Here is a 21,996-nt window from a genome sequence, read left to right on the forward strand (position 1 = left end):
TATTCTACCAGTGTTTATCAAGGAAAATATATATTTACATCCCCAAAACTCTGGGCAACATATTTTTTAAAAACAATGTGCAAATAAAGAATTGCATGACCTTCCAGACAAAAATCAGCATAATGTCAGAATGACATGTAGATATTTTAAAGAGCTAGTTGAAGGCCAACAGATGGGACACATGTCTCAGGCGTGGCTGCACTAAAATACATTACAGCCTCAAATTAAAAAAAAAATGGGGCACCTGGGTGGCTCAGTCAGTTAAGCCTCAGACGTCAGCTCAGGTCATGATCTTGCAGTCCGGGAGTTCAAGCCCCGCGTCGGGCTCTGTGCTGACAGCTCAGAGCCTGGAACCTGCTTCAGATTCTGTGTCTCCTTCTCTCTCTGCCTCTCCTCCACTTGCTCTTTATCTCTCTCTCTCAAAAATAAATAAACATTAAAATAATAATAATAGGGGCACCTGGGGGGCTCAGTCGGTTAAGCATCTGACTTAGGCTCAGGTCATGATCTTGCGGTTTGTGAGTTCGAGCCCTATGTCAGGCTCTGTGCTGACAGCTCAGAGCCTGGACCCTGCTTCAGATTCTGTGTCTCCCTCTCTCTCTGCCCCTCCCCTGCTCATGCTCTGTTTCTCTCTCAAAAAAAAAAAAATAATAAACATTAAAAAAATTTTTAATAAAGAATACATTACAGCCTCACAGCAGACAAGACAACTTATCGATAGATAACATCTGTGTGATCTGTTGGTGTTCAAATGCAAACTTTTAAGCATTTTACACTCTAACATGATAGCTTATTGCATCTATGGGTATTCTACTGAGTCTTCGTTATGATTTAAGAAATGTGTTAAGGCTTTGGGGTTGCTATATAATGCCATACAATCTTTCCCATTGGAAAAAAAATCACGGGGTCCAGGCCCCTGGTGAACATGTTCAAGCAGAGTGTCTAAGGTGTGGGTGTGGATTATTGGTGTTAAAGGGGGGATGATCGGGATTCAAACCCAGTGTGGGGCTCACAGCCATCAGGAGTCACATTCAACCCAGGGAGAGATAAACTCACCGCGAGCACCTGGGAAGCCACCAAAGAGCCCCTGACCCTGGCACTTGGCCTCAACGGGTGGGGAGATGTTTCGTGGTGAAGAGAGGAAACCAGGAAGAAGACGAAATTTCAGGAGGAGGGAGAATCCCATGGGAAGGCAAAGATTTTTTTTTTTTTGAAGAAGCGTGCTGTTTCCTAGGGTACAGGACTCTATCTGGGGCCTAGAGTGTGTGAAGGACTGGGCAGGGGGCGTGCTGTGAATCTGTCCACGCGTTCACATAGGCATAAAGCACATGTCTGATGAGCACCTACTACGTGCCAGCCACCGAAGACTGAGGGGAGGAAGATTGACTAGCAAAAAAAAAAAGGCAAAATAATCATGATTTCGTCCCTAAAGTGGTTTCTGTCCAGCGGTGCATATTTAATTACGGTGAGGATACAGACTACAAATACATGCTTTGAAGGAGGTGGCTGGTGGAGAGACCCAAACTGGTGGGGGGGGGGGGGGGGGGGGGGGGGGAGCAGTCATAGGAGAACTCAGGGAGGATTTAATTTTCAAGATGGAATCTGACGGATGGGTCCCAGCCTTTTTTTTTTTTTTTTTAATAGGATACGGAAACATTTGAACACTTTAAAGGAACTATGGTTTGGGTGGGCATAACATAGGAAATACCTCCTGTTTATCCATTTTGGCAGGGTGTACTGTCCAGAAGTCCAGAACGGACTGCCAAGGAACACAGGGGTGTGCTTAAGACAGAGTAGGGAGAGGCTGAGAGGCATGGGAAGGGGGCCTGTTAATGCAAAACCAGACACACAGAGGGGCAGTTTCTATAGTGGCTGTAGCCTAGCCACTGTGCTCTCTGGCCATCACCAGCCAAGACCTCCAGCAGCAACTGGTCTGGATTCGAGGGCGGGCAACATGGAACACAATATGCTAGTGATGAATTTTCTCTCTGCAACTAATGAATATCACACCTTTGAGAGCAGCTCAGAGTAGTACCAGTCTGCTCTGCCTCCTGGAAAGCACAGGTGGTTTCGATTTGACCTTGGAGAAGAATAGAAACAAACCAAGTAGGTGTCATTTGCACACCTCGGCTCCCCAAAAAGTCCATTTTAGAGTCGGCCAAGTCTGTAAAGATAGTAGGGCTGCCTTATACGTGCATTTATTCCACAGCTGTTCTCTGAATTCTACTACGTGCAAAGGACTATGCTGGCAAAGGATAGCAGGAAAGACACTGGGAGAAGCAGCTAAGTCACATGAAAAGGTCCTGAGGCTACAGGGAGCAAGGCAAGTAAGAGAAATCGAAAGACAGCCGTCGTGGCTCAAGGGCAGAGAGCCAAGGAGAGTGAGCCTTGAGAAGGGGGTGGGGGGAACGAAAGGAGGCAGGTCCTGGGAGACCACCCCACAAAAGATTATACTGAAAGGTTTTCAGCAGTGACAAGCTTAATGAGCTTTGTTTCCAAAAGATCATTCTGGCTGCACCAAGAACAGATCACAAGTAGATAGAGGAGGTGTGGGAGAGCCAGTGAGTTAAGACACGAATTTACCCATCACACTAGGAGGTGACTGACTTTAGACCAGGGCAGAGCTACTCAAAGCCGGGTTTCAGCCAGCATTATCACCCCACGCCCAGGACCTTTGGAAAAAGAGATTCCCAGGACTGACCTGTACCTACTGAACCACAATTGTTGGGAGCTGGGCCCAAGCATCTGCATTTTAATCAGTTTACCTGGTGATTCTTACACACTCTCAAGTTTGAGAGGCACTGGATCTGGGTAGTAGTAACAGAGAGGGGGACACACGAAAATATATTTTGAAAAGTGAATGAGCGGATCTATAGGCAGTGATGAATAAATTCTGATAAGTCAGAATAGTGTAGAACTTTATGGAACAATTCTTCTGAGTTAGAGGATGCATATACATGAATAAAGGTACTTCTGGCATAATTTTAAGTAAAAAAAGCCAAGTGCTGAGTAAAGAGCATAATATCCCTTTTAAAAAGTACAGACATACATGGCTATAATTTATATATTTGTATGTTTACATAAGAATATAAGAAACTAGGGGTGCCTGCCTGGGTGGCTCAGTCGGTTAAGCGTCCAACTTTGGCTCAGGTCATGATCTCACAGTTGATGGGTTGAAAACCCACGTCGGGCTCTGTGCTGGCAACTCACAGCCTGGAGCCTGCTTCCAATTCTGTGTCTCCTTCTCTCTCTCTGCCCCTCCCCTGCTCACAGTCTCTCTCTCTCAAAAATAAATAAAAATGTTTTTAGAAAGATTTAAAAATAAAGAATAGAAGAAACTAAAGAATACTACACATCAAATGTTAACATCAGTTCCTTACAGAAACTGACAAGCGTGGGGAGTGCTTACATTTCAATACACGCATTTTATTTACTTATTAAAACAAGCACTTTTAATAAATGCTTTTATAGCGTCAAACCAAAAAGAAGTCTTAGAATTATACAAGCACATAAAATGCTTACTGAGAATTCCAATACGAGTGGAGCACCTGTGTCCAGACCGGGGTGAGAGGCCCGGGCACAGAGCACTCTGGACGTTTCTCCAAACCCACCCTTTGTCAACATCTGGGACTCTGTTTCCTAAGTGCTTCATTTATATGGTTCCTAGGTTTGGAGAGATCATCACCAAACCAAGCTCGTTTATTCACGTGGGGCTCTGCTCTCATTAAACAGAGAATTTCTATTAGGCCTTTTTGAACATCAAAATTAACTTCGAGGCCCCCTTTTTGGGGTTCACAGAACAGGAAGACATTTAGGGTCCCTTTCGGCTGACCATACCTCTGGTCACGATGCTGTGATTTCCCTTAGAACTTTCCATGAGGAGCATGGCCACCGACAACAGGGGAAACGGACCATCGCCGGGCTCCATGCTCTGTGCTCACTAGGGCATGACCAAATGACAAAGGCCCACAGAGGCCGTTAGCTGTCCCCGAAGCATCACTGTTGGGGTGGAGGGGGGAGGGGGGGAAACTTTGAGTACAAGCAGGATTCTCCGCTCAAAAGAGCCAACTATGCTGATTCAAAAAAAAAAAAAAGAAAGAAAGAAAAAGAAAAAGAAAAAAAAGAAAACATTTTCAAAAACGCCTGTGGGTAAATTTGAGCTGCCCACAGCTCCCCAGGGGCATCTCGAACTTGCTGTCGAGCCATTTCTGTGGATTTCAGTCAAATTCTAATTTTAGTGTTCATTAAACACGGGTAATTCCCCAGCCGGTCCCTGCCTCACCTCGTACACAGAGTGCGTCGGCAATATAGGTCACCAAGGCTTCGAAAACACTCCCACATCAAAGACAAACCTTTTCATTATAAGCATTAACTTTCTAAATAATGATGAACTTGAAAAGTTTTCCAAAGCTGCAGGGTGGGTGTGAGGAGAGCTGGCATCCTCCTTGTGAATATTTGCATGAACGTGGCTTGTTATGGGGGTGACCGTTCACAAAGGTTTTGTTTTCCAGCAAGTGTAAGGGATGGAGGTATGTCTCCATCTATCCCCCATTTAGACTGATACTTATTGAGACCAATAATGTAAGGACACAACCGGGGCATGCAGTATCGGGAAAATACACTCAAGTATACGTGCGCGCACACACACACACCCATCATGGACATGACATGTCTAGAAAAAAGACTGCTTACTCAACATTTTAGGTCTTCTCATTATTATAAAGGCCAAATTCCTTATCAAAGTTGTATCAGTTAATATCTTTCCAGCTGAAAGTAACAGCAACAACAACAACAACAAAGGGTGGCTTAGATCCTAAGGATACTTAATACTTTACAAAACATCCCAAATGAGTTGGCTCCAATCCTCTGGCTCACAGCCTCATGATCACAAGATGGCTGCTGAAGTGCCAAACATCAATTCTTACACAAGAGTATCCATTTGACTGGGAAGTCTTTTTTTTTTTTCATTTTTTTAATGTTTATTTTTAAGAGAGAGAGAGACAGACAGAGCATGAGCAGGGGAGGGGCAGAGAAAGAAGGATACGCAGAATCCAAAGCAGGCTCCAGATGCTGAGCTGTTAGCACAGAACCTGATATAGGGCTTGACCTCACAAACTGTTAGATCATGACCTGAACCAAAGTTGGAAGTTTAACCAACGGAGCCACCCAGGCACCCCTTGTTTGGCAAGTCTTAATCCCATGATCAACTGCCACATTAAGCAGCATTCAAAAATGTTTTCTCCCTTATTCACACCTTTGCATATGCTGTTCCCTACACCTGAACAGTCTCTCTTTTTCCTGCACACAGATAACCACCACTTATTCTAGGACACAGTGTAGGGTCAGCTCCTAAGACCTTACCCTGCAGTAGGTTACCTGTCTCTCCCACTTTTTTGCTATTATCATAGCATTTCTCCACCTTTGATGTAATTGCCCATTTATCTGTTTTCCGCCCAGGGGATGATGAGCTCAATGAGACAGCAACTATGGCAGGAACTTCTCTGGTTTCCCTGTGCTTTACACGGGGCCTGACTTGTCTATACGTGTTGATGGAAGGAACAAGAAGTCGAAGAGAATTGCCCAGGACCATGCTGCACTCAGAAAATCAAATCACTCTCTGTACAGGGCACAGGGGCAACTTAAGAGATGTATCTTTACCAAGGCACCGTCCAGAAGATTGGATCCTGCAGACCTTCATTCCAGTTACCTTGTCTGGAGTGCTACTGAATGACCCTAAGAGGTTAGCACACCCCTTAAGCCCCACAGAAGAGTGATGGGACTTCAAACGAGCTGTTGAAAGAACACGGACACTTCTGCCCCAAACTCTGGGATTGTGGTGGGGGGTGGTGGGGGGTGGGTGGCAAGTGAGGTGGATACAGCAGGATACTTAAGCTCTTCGTCCACTGGCATCCACTTGTCAGTTTCCAACAAAGGGCCTGGTTGTATGTCTGGGAGCAGGGCACATCTGTGGGTGGTGGCAGGCCCAGGGAGCTGGAGCGCTTCCCTTGGGGTCGGCCTTCAGGGCCTGGTAGCAGAGAGTGAGAGAGGAGGAGGAGGAGAGGGGGGTACTCCCTGGGCCAGGGCCAGGCAAGCAGAGAGGTTTCAGCCTCGGCAGGCACACAGGGCTGGTGTGAGAGAAGGCAAAAGACCGTGAGGCGTGAGAGATGTGGCTTCTAACGAAGAGAAGAGGTTGGCAAGCAAGAGGACGCTGCAGAGTGACCAAATCTCTCATTCCCCAAGAGGCAGCGTTAGAACTAAACCAAACTGGGGCATGTGGGTGGCTCAGTCGGTTGGGCGTCCGGCTTCGGCTCAGGTCATGATCTCACGGTTCGGGAGTTCGCGCCCCGCATTGGGCTCTGTGCTGACAGCTTGGAGCCTGCTTGCAATTCTGTGTCTCTCTCTCTCCCTCTCTCTCTGACCCTCCCCTGCTCACGCAGGGTAATAATTGTCACTGCCAGGTAGGATTGTTACGAAAATCAAATAAAGTGATATCTTTAAGTGCTTACAAGAATACCTGCCATACAGTACGTGCTACACAAATACAACACACACACTGAGGCGAGAGAGCCCCAGGGAGAACACGGGTGTCCAGGTGACTCAGCCTTTGGGTGTTAGGCTCTGTCCACGCAGCACAAGGGAAAGGGCAGAGCTGGAAGACATGACTAGTAAACTTGGTTAATGAAACCAGGCAAGGGATGCTAAAGAAACAGCCAGCATACCAAGTCAGTATCTCATCTTTTTTACCTTTCCTACTTTTAACACTCAAAACCGATCCACCTAGATTTTTTTTTTTAACATGAGCTGGATATCTGAGTATTTGCTATTTGAATTTTACTTAACGGGCAGGGTAGAGGGAATCTGAATGCTGATGTCAAAGAGTCATAGGATCAGGGTGTCCGGGTGGGTCAGTTGGTTAAGCATCTGACTCTTGGTTTTGGCTCAGGTCATGATCTCATGGTTTGTGAGTTGGATGCCCACATCAGGCTCTGTGCTGGCAGTGCAGAGCCTGCTTGGGATATGCTCATTCTCTCTCTCCCTCGCTCTGCCCCTCCCACACACTCCCTCTCTCTCAAAATAAGTTAAAAACTTAAAAAAAAAAAAAAAAAAGAGTAGTAGGATCAAGGCTATGAGCTCAACCAAACCTGAGACCCAGCAGCAGGGAGGCTCCAGGTACAGGGTCCAGAGCTCTCCTGGAAAACCTGGAAATGTTCAGAGCTGACCTCAGAAGAGAAGACCCAACTCCAAGATGAGATACACAGAAAAGAGGAAAGAACGTGGTCTTCCCCTCGACATATAAAATTAAACCATTACCATTTGATCTTTTGATCAGCATCTGTTACTAATAGAGAAAACCCACTTCACCTTGGGGCTTGGGCCAGCACCCCAGGGCACACTGCACCGATATTCTCCTTCCCCATGTATCCTACCAGTCCTGGAGCTAATATTGTTTCTGGGCTGCTGGTTTCCTTTGATTATTTTTATTGACATTCAGTGCCTATGAATCAGCAGACTGAAGGCCCCTCTGGAGCCAGGAGAACTGCCAGCAGATGCTGACCTGCTCTCCCTCCTCTGCTGAGAAGACCAGATCCCAGCCCGGGGCAGTGGAAGCAAGCCCACAGGTGCGCTGGGGAATAGGCACAGAGGCCAACTGTTACCGGGAAGAACCTGGGGAGCGTGGGGCATAGAGGAGAAGCACCTGACCAGCCACATCTGTCATCATCCTCCACGCATACCGAATGCTGCTCTGGCTGCTCCCATGCTACCTCTGACCCGCCCCGCCCTCCTCCGCCTCCTCCCGTGGCTGCGCACATGCTGTTCCCGCCGCCTAGGGCAGCCGGGTCCCATCTCTCTGCTCCAGCTGCACCTTGACCTCTTCTGAACTCTCTCTACTCATGCAGGATCTAAGCTGGTCTCTTTGAACCTACGGTCAAAGCCTTCTAATGTTCCATGCTACTGCTCTCAGCTCTGAGGTGTTCGCTGGCAGGAACCTGCCTTTATCCCTGCCTGTCCTTCCTACTACTGTTCCTAGCATGGAAAACGAATAAGCAATTTCTAAACACCTCAAGTGCACCTGTGGGTGTGCAAATCGCTTACCATTACAAAGCGTGCCAGTTTCCTATGGCTGGTGTGACAAATGACTACAAACGTCATGACTTAAAATGGCGTAAATTTGGGGCACTTTGGTGGTTCAGTTGGTCGAGCATCCGACTCCTGATTTCGGCTCAGGTCATGATCCCAGGGTGGTGGGATCGAGCCCCGTGTCAGGCTCTGCCATGAACGTGGAGGCTGCTAGAGGTTCTCTCTCCCTCTCGGCCCCTCCCCCCGCACTTGCTCTCTTTCCCTAAAAATAAATCTTTTAAAACAAATTTATTAACAGTTCAGAGGTTGGAAGTCTGAAATCACAGGGCTAAAATCAAGCTGGTGGCAGACCCACATTCCTTTGGGAGGTTCCCTGGGGAGAATGGTTTTCTTCCCCCTTTCTGCCTCCTGGAGGCCCCCACCATTCCTCTGCTCAGGGTCCCTTTAATCATTGCAAAGCCAGCAACACAGTGGCTTCCAATCTCTCTCCCACTCATTGTCTCCTCCCCTCGTATTCCCCACCTCCCTGCCAACTCTCCAAACCTGCTTCTCCATCACATCTTCTTCTCTGACCCACACCCTCCTGCACCCTCCCTTACAAGGACCCTTAGCATTCAATTAGGCTCGTGCAGATAATCCAGGAAAAGCTCTCCATCTACAACACTTAATCACACCGCAAAGCCCCTTTTGCCGTAGAAGATAACATTCACTGGTTCAGAGGATTAGGACGTAGACATCTTTGGGGGCCAGTATCTGACTACCACACAAAGGACACTGTGAAAACGCCCCAGAAGGCGAGTCAGAGAGCTCTAGCTCTGACACTGTTAGTTCCTCCTCTGTGACCTTGGATACTTTGCCTAACCTCTCTGAGCATAATTCTTCATCCATAAAACCTCACAAAGGTACTCTCAGAAAAAGATTTACATTTAAGAAGTCCTTTAAACATCAAAACACAAAACAAGTACAAAGTCTTGTTGTTTCAGTTTTTTTTTTGTTTGCCCAGGCATGGCAGCTGGGCGGCTTTTTAAAATGGTCTCAAGTGAGGTAAGGAGCATACACACACACACACACACACACACACACACACAGCACATTTAAAACACCACAAAAAATACTCCATCACAAAATTAAAGGATATGGCCAAAGCTGCATTTGAAGGCAAAATCACAACTGAATTTTTTTAAATAAATACCTGTCTATTTGAGCACCTGTTAGACACCAGGCACTATCATATTTGACTCTGGAAGGTACCCTATAAGGATACCTAAATTACACATGAGGAAATGCAGTCTTAGCGATATGAGACACAGCCAAGAAGTGGCAGAAGTGAATTGAATTTAAAGCGCACTTACTCACATCCTTGTCAGCCTGGCTTTATCAGGGCAGCAACTAGTTTTGCTGATTTTCTTCTCATCTGATGTGGCCAAAAGTAACACTCTTCTCATAGTCCCTCAAGGCTCCTTATAATGTCCATGCACACTAGCCTCATTTACAAGGGCCAAGGCCAGCATCTTTTTCAGATGTCTGCCCTCAGGCTTCCCGAACCCATTCAGCCTCTGGAGGAGGCGAGCTGTGGTCCCTGACATATTAACATCCCCCCGCAGATAGCCCTTCAGCACTGGCTGGCAGGCGTGCTGTACTGATAGGGAAAAATCTGCTATAAGATGGCCAACGGGACTGATAGGGAAACTCCAGCCCGACCGAAGACTCCCATTCCGGGTTCTTCTTCCTACTCCACTGGCCGCGCATGCGCCAAATTGCTACTAACGCGGAAGTAACAGACTATAATTTGTGTTGGGGCTCAGACCTCTGGGGAGTGATCTCATCCAGAGCCTGCCAGTGTGAAATAAACCCCCTGACTTCCGAGATCTCTGAGTGCCGCTTGGTTATTCCGCCGGGTCATCCAGACCAGGTTCCGTTAACAGTGTAAATACCCCAGATTCCTCACACCGGATGGGATAATTTGGAGCACGTGTTTTATACCATTTCCCACAGTTTCAATTGGGGATTTGGTTTTAGGTGCCACTGTGTCGGCTAGCTTAGTATCTCATCCCTTACAAGTTTTCTTCTCTTAACTATACACGCATAGGGTCTGCTTTCCGGGGACAGAAGTCACAAGGACATGTAGATAAGGGAACCTAGAGATATAATGGTTCCCGACATATGTAAGGAAAAACAAAACCCTTTACTGAATTAAAAAGGAAATAGCATTAAAAACCATGGCAAGTAAAATTGACACCGAAAAAACAAAAAAAGTGGAGAACAAGCTTGGTGTGCTTTTCACAGAACACCAACTAAAAGAGCAAATACAAGTTGAAGGGGAAGTTGGTAGCGAAGAAAAAACAAATGGCAAAGCTCCAAGTCCAACATATGGGTAATCGATGTTGCAGAGAACCAAAACAAAGGAAACAAAAGTAAAATGCAAAGCTACAATGAAGCTGAATAAGTTGATCTGTAAAATCAACATAAGCAGGCAAAATCAACATAAAGGAACCAATAGCTAGACAAAAACCTGTTTCACTGCGGTTGTTTGTGGGCTTTGTCTTTTAAATCCAAGAACAGATGACAATTAAGAGGAGTCAGGTAGAAAACGGTGGTTCACCATAAAGGAAGAAAAATCAGGCTGGCCTTCCAAGAGCACAGGGCAGAAGAAAAGTGAACAAAGCCCTTGCAAACGGTTTTTCCAACATGCATAGCCTGAGAATATTATACCCAGCCAAATGGACAGAAGCATCTGAAGATAATTAAATGACATTCTTAGATAAGTAGTGACACATGAATTTTAACATTCATTTATGATTGTAGGAATAAAATCACTAAAATACTAGGGGAAATAGAAAACAATAAATCCCAAATCTTTCATTTAGCCTGGATTAAAATCGCATTTAAAACAAAGGTCACAGGGGTGCATGGGTGGCTCAGTTGGCTGAGCGTCCCACTCCTGATTTTGGCTGAAATCATGATCCCAGGGTCATGGGATCCTGCCCAGCAGCAGGCTCCTTGCTGAGCACAGGGAGCCTGCTTAAGGTTCTCCCTCTCTCCCCCTGCCCCTTTACCATGCTCACATGCTCACCTGCTCTCTCTCTAAAATAGAAACAAACAAACAAAAAGAAACAGAGGTCACAGATGAACTTGAGAGATTACGAAAGTTTGATTATTGATATAAAGCTTCAAGAATCTGATGCACAAACCATGACATCCAAGAATATAAAGGTCAGAGTTGGAGAAGAATCCAATGCTTTAAATATACCAAGAAATATTAGCGATTCATTAAAGAAACATTTAATTCTGCCTAGTTCGTTTGAAGCTCTTCAGTAAGATTCTACTTTAACTTCACTCGTTTATTGCTAATAGGGAATTTTTATTTACCCTTTGTGTTTTTGTTTCAGGGAGTGGAATTTTAGTTTACTCATCAAATGTGACAACCATGAACGTTCTGAAGTTGCTGTAATTATCTCAACTGACACAAAAGCAGTCCCTCTTCTCCTGGAGTTGAGAAACCAGCAGAAAGCGCCTCTCTCCTGCCTTGTACAAATTATGGCAGAAGTGACCATAAACGGTCACTTTAGCAGAAACATTTTAAAATCAGGCTGCATCGTCACTTTTTCATCAATATGCACAAAAACAGAACAAGAGGTAACTCAAAATGAAGAACTCGAACATTAGCACCTTGTATAAAATGACTGGTGGTAAAGACTGAAAATTTCCCTATTATTATAAGATACCTATTAAATTAAAATAATCATGAAAAAATAGGATACATATCAAATCACAACCACATGTAGAGTAAAAGGAACTCCCAAGTCTTCATGACCTCATTTTCTTAAAAAAAAAAAAAAAAAAACCTGTTTCTGCCTAACAATGATCCCAACATGTAGCAGTTTTAAAACCACCACCATGTATTACCACTAACAACTCCAGGGAATGGCTGGAGGGCTCTGTTCCTCCGGACTGTCTGGGACCATCTTGGCCTTGACTTGCTCATGCACCTTTGGTCAGCTGGCAGGTCATCTGGGTCTGGTGGTCAATGACACTGTCATGTACCAGTCTGGCAGTGGGCTTCGTGCCTGCCAAGGCAATATGGTGACCGGGCCCTGTCTGTCAGCACCCAGCAGGCCAACCCCGGGCCTGTTCACATGACAGTGGCCTAATTCCAAGAGAAAGAACAATCATGGCCCACTGTCACCTCCACCCCATTCAGTTGGCCAAAGCAAGTCTCAGAGGCAGCATAGACTAAAGCCTCCATGCCTGGATGGGACTAAGGGCAAAGTCTTAGAGAACACACGGAGGAGAAAGGATAGAGAACTAGGAACTTTCTGATTGACTTGTGCAATCGGTCTACCACAGTGGCAAAAGAATAATGAGAGCAGGTAAAACAATGCCATCTTCTTGATATTAATATAAACATTTACTACTGATATGGAATTAGATTCACTACATAGTCTAAATTAAGAAAGACACACTATAAAATACTGTAGTCTTATATTTGTCAAATGAAAATATGTATGGAACCCATAAGTCTCATATAACACCGTTAACTAGAGTGAAAAGAAAGTACAGTTTTCAAAAACATGTAAGTCAATGAGAAAAAGATCAATACTCCTTTAAAAACTGGGCAAGTAGGGGCACCTGGATGGCACAGTCGGTTAAGCGTCCCGAAGTCAGCTCAGGTCATGATCTCACAATCCGTGAGTTTGAGCCCAACGTCGGGCTCTGTGCTGACAGCTCGGAGCCTGGAGCCTGCTTCAGATTCTGTGTCTCGCTCTCTCTCTGCCCCTCCCCAGCTCACGCTCAGTCTCTCTCAAAAATAAATGAACATTAAAAACTGGGCAGGTGACATGATGAGACCATGCATAGAAGAAATGCAATTGCATGAATTAAAAACGGTCTAAACTTATTAGTAACTAAATCATTGCAATTAAACATTACACATATACACATCCATACACATATATAAGTATGCAGATATATGCACACAAACGCACATGTGCACACATTTATGTTTTTTACTTTTTATAAAAATATATAAATTTATGAATCTATTCTAAACACATTGAAAGGATACAATTTTGCCTCCCAAATTTGCAGAGATTTTCTTAAAATGGTAACACCTGTTGTTCTCAGAGTAAAGTTACTTTTATACACCACCAATGAAAATGTAAACTAGAATAAGTTTTCTGGAGGCTGGTTTGTCAAGAGGCATCAAAAGCTTTGGTAATCGTCACGTTCTCTGACAAAGTATGCCAGGAAATGAATAAGGCATCCATCACAATTTAGCTCCAGATTTGTTCTTCAGAGTGTTATGTAGAGAATACAACATTGCAAAGAACCCACGTGACCAAGTGAAGGGAGTAAATGATATAAAATTAGAGTATATCCATATATCCATATAATAGAATACTTTTCAGTCACTACAATTCTGTTGACCTTGAGAGGTTCATGATATGGTAATTGAAAAGATACGGTATGTCAGGTGGACTTTTTCTGTAAATATGTGTTTATATTTATACAGACCACAAAAAACATCAATACTAAAATTTAAATAAAACTGTACTTTCCAATTTTTTCTTGTGTTCATTTTTCTAAAATGATTTTATATTCCTATCATCAGAAAATAAAGCCACTTACTACCCAAACAGCATATTGGTGAAATATTTGCAGCAATTATCATAAACACGGGCTCAATATCTTCTGTGTAGAGACTCCATAAGAAATACATGGCAAACAGCATAAACTCATAAAACAAGATAAACTAATTAAAAAACACCTTTAATGTAGAGAAAATATATGTGAATCTTAACACTAGCTAGCATAGGATTTTTTTAATTCTAATATTTTTCCACTGGAATAATACATGTGTACAATCCTTCTAGAAAGCAATTGCACATGAATCAGGAGCCTTTACATGTAAGTCACAGAGCTGTAAAAAAGTATCAGAGGAAAGTATAAGGGAATTTGTTAGTGATCTCAGAAGGGAGAAGGTGTCTCTAAACAAGACAAAAAAATAGATGCCAAAATAGAAACAATGACACATACGCCCACGCTAAAATTAAAATCGTTCTATGACAATAGACCTCACAGCTAAGTTGAAAGCAATCAAGAGATTGAGAAGCAAGGTGAGCCTTCCAGCCAAGGATGAGGAGTTCAGCAAATCATTACCCTAAAAGCAATTCTAAAGCTGAAAAAAATTAACAAAAACAACCATTTCAGAGCCCTGGACATCACCAAAGGCACACAACAACCTGCAAAGTGTTTGTGCGTATACAACCGCTAGACTTTTGCTAAGAACAGGGGGACTCTGCAATAGTCTCGCCTTGGACTGCGACCAGAACTGACTACCCACCACCATCACCACCACCACTGCCATCACCACCACCATCACCAGAGGGCTAGTGCCTAGCTGGCAGAGATCCGGCCAGGGCGGATAGCTTTGAGGAGTGACAGCTTCACATGCCCACCAGGACAATGCCCAAACCTGCAGGTGTTATCAGTGAAGGTGACTATCGTGGAGGCAGGGAAGGCCCATGGCTTTACTTGTTTGAAGTTGTGGTCTTGGGGACAGCACATTCTTGGCTGAGGATGCACATGCATGAGCACACACACACACACACACACACACACACACACACAGAGCAGGGACTGAGCAGGACACAAACACGGCATATCCCTCCAATGGAATACTATCCAACAGCAGAAAGAAATGAAGTCCTGACACATTACAACATGGATGAACCTAAAAACAATTATGCTAAATGAAAGAAGTCAGATGGAAAAGACTATATATTGTATGATTCCATTTAGTCCAGAAAAGGTGAATTTATTGAGACAGAGTACAGACCAGTAGTTGCTAAGGGCTGGGAGGTGGGAGTGTGGATTAACTGCAAATGGGCACAAGGAAAACTTGTGGGTTGGCAGAGAAGGTCTAAAAGTATATTGTGGTGAGGCTGCACAACTCTGTAAATTCACTTAAAATTCTTGAACGGTAGACTTATGACGGTTGCATTTTATGGTGTGTGAGTCATACTTCAGTACAGTTATTTTAAAAAAGAGATAGGGAGACAATATTTGCGACATAGCTGAAAAAAAGCTGAACGTCCATAATGTACAGTTTGACACCTCGAAAGAAGAAACTCGGCAGGTAGACAGGCCGAGACAACTACAAAAGCCACATGTGAAAAGGTGACCAATTCACCTAGAAATGAGGGGAAAGCAAGACAAGACAAGACCGTATGGCCTTTTTCCACCTTCTCAAGTAAAAGACTAAAGAAAATGTCTTGTTCCCATTTTACAGATTGGAAAGAGAAGGTCAGAGTTTCAAAGTCTCGCCCAAACCCGTCTCTTCCGGTGGGGAGTGAAGGTTTGCCACCATGAACTTGCACGGTCCCTCCCCCACAATCTTAGTCCCTATCATCCCCAATCCAGCATCTATGTACACAGTGAAGATATTGAGACATTACAGGTTGTGAGGGACTGGGCGAGGCTCGCTGAGCTCCGTAACGCACCCTGTCAGGCATTTGTAGTATTCCTATTAACACTAATGGCCCATCAAGGCTCGTTATGGATTTTTGTTTTGCTCTTCGTGGCTAGATTATTAAGATTTCATTAATGCCAATTTATCACCAGGGCCCTAAGTCTAGCTAGTGTCGCTATGGCTTGTGGTAGAAGCCGCGGTTGGTGCAGTTTCGGAGATTTCCCCAACCCCCACCTTGGGCCGCAGTGTCAAGGACCCTCCTCTGTCAAGAGAGCCGGTGCGCAGGGGCTGGCGCATCATGGCCTCTGCAAGCACCGGCTTAGAGCCAGAAGTCCTCGGCTATCGCCCCAGCCTCTCCCTTGTGTTTCAGTCTCCTCTCTTGTAAGAAAACCACCCTTCCAATCTTGCTGCACTTGGGGAGAACGGAAGACAGGCTGGGTGGGAACAGGCTTAGGAAAACGTGGCACAGAAATAGCCTTCGTTAGAGACAGGGCCTGCCATAAGCTGCGTACAACAGATATCCAGCCTCAGACTTTAGGAAACCACATTGATCTGGCTTTCAAAAAACAGAGCCAACCCAAAAGCGACCTAGACCAAAAATACTGTATTCAAAATAAAAGGCAAAGATCTCCTTACCTGACAAAAGCCTGCAGTCCCAGGGTTCTGTAGCAAGGATGCTGGGTCCATGCAGATCTTCCCACAGGAGACTGCAGAGCCTGGCAGGGAAGAGTAAGTTGGAGTATTTGGGACTCGGGAGGAGCGACCAACCTACTGTCTTCCCATGACTGCCGGCGGCGTGCAGCAGGTGAGAATGAAGCCCGAGGCATGATTCTGAATCAGAGTCACCTGGGCACCAGTTTGCTTGGCATTAAAAGCTCCCCTAGTTAATTCTGATATTTCCTTAGGTGCAGGGCTCGTTGTCTTACTACAGAGGATCTCAAAAGTAACTGTGTATCAGGATCACAAGGAAAGTTACTAAAGACAAGAGCCCAGGATCCTTGAAATAAGACCGAGGACTTTGTATTTTTGCCAGGTTCTCCAAGTGATCTTGATATGACCCAAGATTGGGAACCAGTGAATCAGCAGATTGGCAATGTCTGCTGGGTCAAGCCATCCAACCATCAGGGGAAGGAGCCACTATGAGCTAAGTGGTGTTACCTGTGCAGTGCCTGGTTGTAGCAGGTCTGAGTAAATAACCACACCTGACTTACTTAGCACACGCTGCAATAGAAGAGAGTTCTGGCATTTTAGGACGTTGGACACAACCCAGAGACTCCCTCTATGCATCGGTTTGTAAACTAAGATCAGTTCCCCATATCTTGCTTCAGCCCCATGCAAGAACCACCCATGGACATCAACAGTGGATATCCAACAGTGCCTTAGTATCAACAGTTTAACAATGTGCATTAAGGGAACAGTGATGCTAGGGGGTGGGGGAAGGAGAAAGACAAGGGCTATTTACTAGGAAATCCCTCCCTTTGGGGACTTTCTGTCCACCGCCTGTCTCAAGGTATTTGTAATGAAATCTTCAAAAGCTGGGGATGAGTCAAAACAGGGTTTGTGTTAACAGAGATCAAAGCTTCTTACCATTCTAAGGGCTTCCCCAACACAGTGTGTACTAATTATTCAAGGATAAAATGGGATGGGGTGACACAAAAATCATTCATTCATTTATTCGTTCATGCACCAAGTGCACAGCACTCGAGGATCTGGATTCTGGGATCAGGATGCCTGGTTCTGCCACTTCAAGCTACGTGTTTGCGTTGTTTAATACCTGTGTGTCTTAGTTTTCTCTCCCATTAAGTAGGGATGACAACAGTATCTACCTCCTGGGAATCTGGGAGGACTTGACATGTTTTGTAAGTATCAGGACACTGTCAGACGCATAGTAAGTGCCATGTAAGTGCTGCCTGTTATAATTCTTTACTTTCTCACAAGGCATGCTGGTGATGCACCCATGGAAATCCCCACCCTGCACTCAAGGGCCTTCCAAACAGGCAAAGGAGACGGGCAGGCGAGAGTCAACTGCTACAGTCCCGTGTGGTTGGGCTACAGGTCAGAGATGGCAAGTAATGACGGAGGGAACGCAGATGCGGGAGCAGAAGCCAAACGTCCCAGAGCGTCATTTGGTGGGAGAACTGGGGGACTCTCAGAAGCTCTCCCGAAACAGAGCCCCCAAGCATGAGCCAACTGAACAATGTGAGGGGTGGTTTTCAAAATGCATATTCCCTGGACCCATCCCTGGAGACTCAGAGTCCCTAAGTTTGCAAAGGGCCCCAGGGTTATCCATTTGCAGTCCCCCTAGCAGGTTCCAATCTTTAGCCAGGCTTGGTGGGCACCGGCCTAGGGGTAGAAGATGAGTAAGAAAAGGACAGGAAGGAGCTCATGGGTGAAGAGAGAAGTGGGCAGAGGTTGGGGACCCCACCACATGGCCTGGCCAGACCTTCAGCTTGAATCCTAATCTAAGTCAGAGCCCTACGTCCCCACTGCATGCTAGATGCTCTCCCTCCAGTACGAGTCAGAGCCCGATAGTCTCTGACCCCTGTTGCTAGTTTCGGACCACTTCTCTTCCCTCTTCCTTCAGAGATATTCCCCCACTTTGGAAATGGATAATTACTTAGAGTGTTGGCTTGTTTTCTTGCCTACCGGACATGAACTCCATTCTCTGCTCCTTCATCACTGGGTGGCAGGCACGCAGCATGGTGCCTGGCACGTTAGAGCAGCTCAATACACCTGCTGCCTCACGAGTGATCTGGGTCACTGCATCCGCTGGGTGAGGACAGCTCAGGTACATCTGAATTTGTTTACTCAGAGTCACAGACTTCTGCCTCCCAACCACTGTCAAGCTCAGGCCCGACTCTTTTTGCCTCCTTGATGCTTTTTCACCATTTTTTTTTTTTAATTTCTCCGAGGCTGGTGCTTCTTCACAATCAATTCTCTGAGTGTCTGGAAAGGCCTTCCGTGCTCAATCTGAGGCAAGCCCACTCACTCTTGGACTCTACCTTCCAAGCACTTCCAAGGACTCTCATCCTTCCGAGATGGCGCTCAGGGTAGAGTTCCATTTTAAACTTGATGGGTGAATTCTTCCGTTACATTTGAAGCAAGCTGACATAAGAAGAGCACGCAGTCCTCCTGTCCACAAATTTCATTTCCCCAATCATGAAAAATGCAGACTGTACGTGAAAAACTCAGAAAAACAAATGAAAACCATAAATTGAAATAGGGCCTCAAAATGTACCTTTCCAAACCCAATGAGACCCATATTTCAACTGGACTAGGAAAGATCCCAAGAGTGTGATAAATATTGCCATGAACTCTAGAGGCCTGGCAGATAATTGAGGAATCAGAATGCGGAAGGTTAAAAGGAATTCCGGTCCAGGAACTGTGGGCCCAGATGTTAGTGTCATTTGCCTTAAATAGAAAGGCCAGGTAAAAATGATTCCAACGGAAACAGAGCAGCATTACCAAACCCCAGCCAAACACTATCATCCACCAAAGCCAGAAAGCAGTTCTGTCACTCATCCGTTCGACAAATCTTTAATGAGCATCTTCTATGAGCCAGGCACGTCCTAAATCCTGGGAATATGGCACAGAACCAAACTGACAAAAATCCCTGCACTTAAGAAGCTTATCTGCTCATGGAGGAGATGCACAGTAAACACGTAAGTGACTTTATACTGTGATGAGTAGTGGAAAGTGCTATGAAAATAAAACAAAACAGAGCCGGAAGACAGAAGGTGCCAGAGATGGGGGGATGCTTGGAACAGGGTGGACAGAGCTAGACTCACGGAAACGGCAGCATTTGATCAAAGATCAGAAGAGGGTGAGGGATTGGGATGCCTACGTGCCTCAGTCAGTTAAGCGTCCGACTTCAGCTCAGGTCATAATCTCACAGTTCATGGGTTCGAGCCCCGCGTCAGGCTCTGTGCTGACGGCTCAGACCATGGAGCCTGCTTCTATCTCCCTCTCTCTGTTCCTTCCCCACTCACGCTGTCACTGATTCTCTCTCTCTCTCTCTCTCTCTCAGAAATAAACATTAAATTTTTTTTTAAAAAACAAAGAGGTGAGGGACTGAGTCACGTGGATTTCTGGGGGTAAAACCTTTCAAAACAGAAGAAACAAAGTGTGCTAAGTTTGTGAGGTGGGAACAGATCTGGAATGTTAACACAAGGCGGCTGGAGCGGTGTGAAGGAGGGCAGGAGAGAAAGGCAGGGCTGAGCAGAGACTGCAGGCCGGCAGGGAGGCAGAGGCTAGCACAGTGCAAAGAACCCCAGTCTTTTTTGGTGGGGGGGCGGGGCGGTTATAATTCTATATTATCTTTATTTAGTTCGTTGCTCAAATTATTCCAACTTTGGCTATTGGAATCTCTTCCAGGTGGGCTCCTGTGTTCAACATGCCCTTTATCTTCTTTATTATTTTTTTAAATATAATTTATGTTAAATTGGTTTCCATACAACACCCAGTGCTCATCCCGACGAGTGCCCTCCTCCATGCCCATCACCCACTTTTCCTCTCCCCCACCCCCATCTACCGTCAGTTTGTTCTCAGTATTTAAGAGTCTCTCATGGTGTGCCTCCCTCCCTCTCTGTAGCTCTTTTTTTCCCCTTCCCCTCCCCCATGGTCTTCTGTTAACTTTCTCAAGATCTACATATAAGTGAAAACACATGGTATCTGTCTTTCTCTGCCTGACTCATTTCACTTAGCATAATACCCTCCAGTTCCATCCATGTTGCTACAAATGGTCAGATTTCATTCTTTCTCATGGCCAAGTAGTATTCCACTGTATATATAAACCACGATTGCTTTATCCATTCATCGGTTGATGGACATTTAGGCTCTTTTCATAATTTGGCTATTGTTGAAAGTGCTGCTCTAAACATTGGGGTACACATGCCCCTGTGCATCAGCACTCCTGTATCCCTTGGGTAAATTCTTAGCAGTGCTATTGCTAGGTCATAGGGTAGATCTATTTTCAATTTTTTGAGGACCCTCCACACTGCTTTCCAGAGTGGCTGCACCAATTTGCATTCCCACCAACAGTGCAAGAGGGTTCCCGTTTCTCCACATCCTCGCCAGCATCTATGGTCTCCTGATTTGTTCATTTTAGCCACTCTGACTGGCATGAGGTGGTATCTCAGTGTGCTTTTGATTTGTATTTCCCTGATGAGGAGCGACGTTGAGCATCTTTTCTAATGTTCCCCGTGAGATGAAAAAGTTAACGAGAGTTTGAGAAGCAAAAAACAAAGACCAAACTGTAACTTTCATCTCCTGCAATCAGAAACATGGTTTGAAGATGGCTAATGAGCCAGCAGGGTAGCAAATGCCTCCAGACACAATTTAATGTCACCTAAGTTCTTTGGCATACCGGCAAGGGTGCCCCACATTTGGGCAACACAGCACAACTGTTTCCCTTGAATTCAGACACGGTTACTGGTCCACTTGAGAATATACTTCTTTCACCAGAAATGAGAGAAATTGACATTTCCAGATATTAAATGGGTTCCCTGTTATTTTTAGGGCTTGGGCAGCTGAAGCCGCTGAACTCAAATGTGCTCCCTTGATCAAAGAGGCCTAAAAGGATTCCCCAGCCCTGAGAGCTGTGTCTCTAATAGGATTATGCCTGAATTAAACGACGGAACCATTTATGACTTAGGGCACTCTCTGGCTTTGAAGTTTGCCTCAACAAATGATCCATTTTTATATAAACCAGAGCTGGAGAATGACAAGGAAGCCTGCAAGTAGTCCCAAATGGAGAGCTTTGTACAAGATAATCGGGGGAGAAGAAACATTTGAACTAACACTCTGGATCTGCCTTTGAGCAAATGATGGCATAGAGAGAAAATGTTTTTTCTCTCCTGAAGCGTTTGACAAGGCTGAGGTCATTTTTTTTACTCAGAAGCAGAACGTGTCCAACATCCTCCAACTGTGTGTGTGTGTGTGCACGTGTGTGTGTGCGTGTGCAGGAGCACATGTGTTTTCACGAGCTTAGTGCAAACTCCCTTACAGTGTTTTTTCAGTCAACATGCATCAGGTACCCACAAGGTGTCAGGTGGAGAGAGGTTAATAAAACATGGGTTTTTTCCTCCTCAAACTGCTCACAGAGACAAGAGGAAGGAGACTTAGAAGAAGGGGAAGAGGTAGATGGAGGGGAGAGGAGGTGGGGGGAGGAAGAAAATAGGGAAGAGGAGCAGGGACAGAAGTCCCTAGCTCTTGACTTTGGCTTGGCCATATAACTTGCTTCGCCCACTGGCATGTTAGCAGGAGTGACAAAAGTCTTGCCAGGGGGTTGAATGGCTGGGTTCGCCGGCTTGTCCCTCTGCCATCGCCATGAGAAGAGCAGGCTTCGACTAGCCTGTGGCTCCAAGGAGGATGAGGGACACGTGGAGTAGAGCCACTCCCACTGACTCCCAGCCAACCCATCGTCATGTGGCTATGACCAGCCAAGT

General features: G+C 45.4%; 1 long non-coding RNA gene across 2 annotated transcripts in view; it reads right to left on the minus strand.

Moving 5' to 3' along the window:
- LOC125916493 (uncharacterized) overlaps window positions 1-21,996 on the minus strand; it is a 251,414-nt gene that overhangs the window by 190,834 nt on the left and 38,584 nt on the right. Inside the window, exon 2 of one of the 2 annotated variants that reach the window (XR_007455938.1) lies at window positions 16,187-16,266. The exons of the other annotated variant lie outside the window; for it this stretch is intronic. This is a non-coding gene — a long non-coding RNA (uncharacterized LOC125916493). The remainder of the gene's footprint in view (window positions 1-16,186; window positions 16,267-21,996) is intronic. 2 annotated transcript variants of the gene reach the window in all.

The sequence above is a fragment of the Panthera uncia genome (genome assembly GCF_023721935.1).
Source record: "Panthera uncia isolate 11264 chromosome E2 unlocalized genomic scaffold, Puncia_PCG_1.0 HiC_scaffold_20, whole genome shotgun sequence".
Lineage (NCBI taxonomy): Eukaryota > Metazoa > Chordata > Mammalia > Carnivora > Felidae > Panthera > Panthera uncia.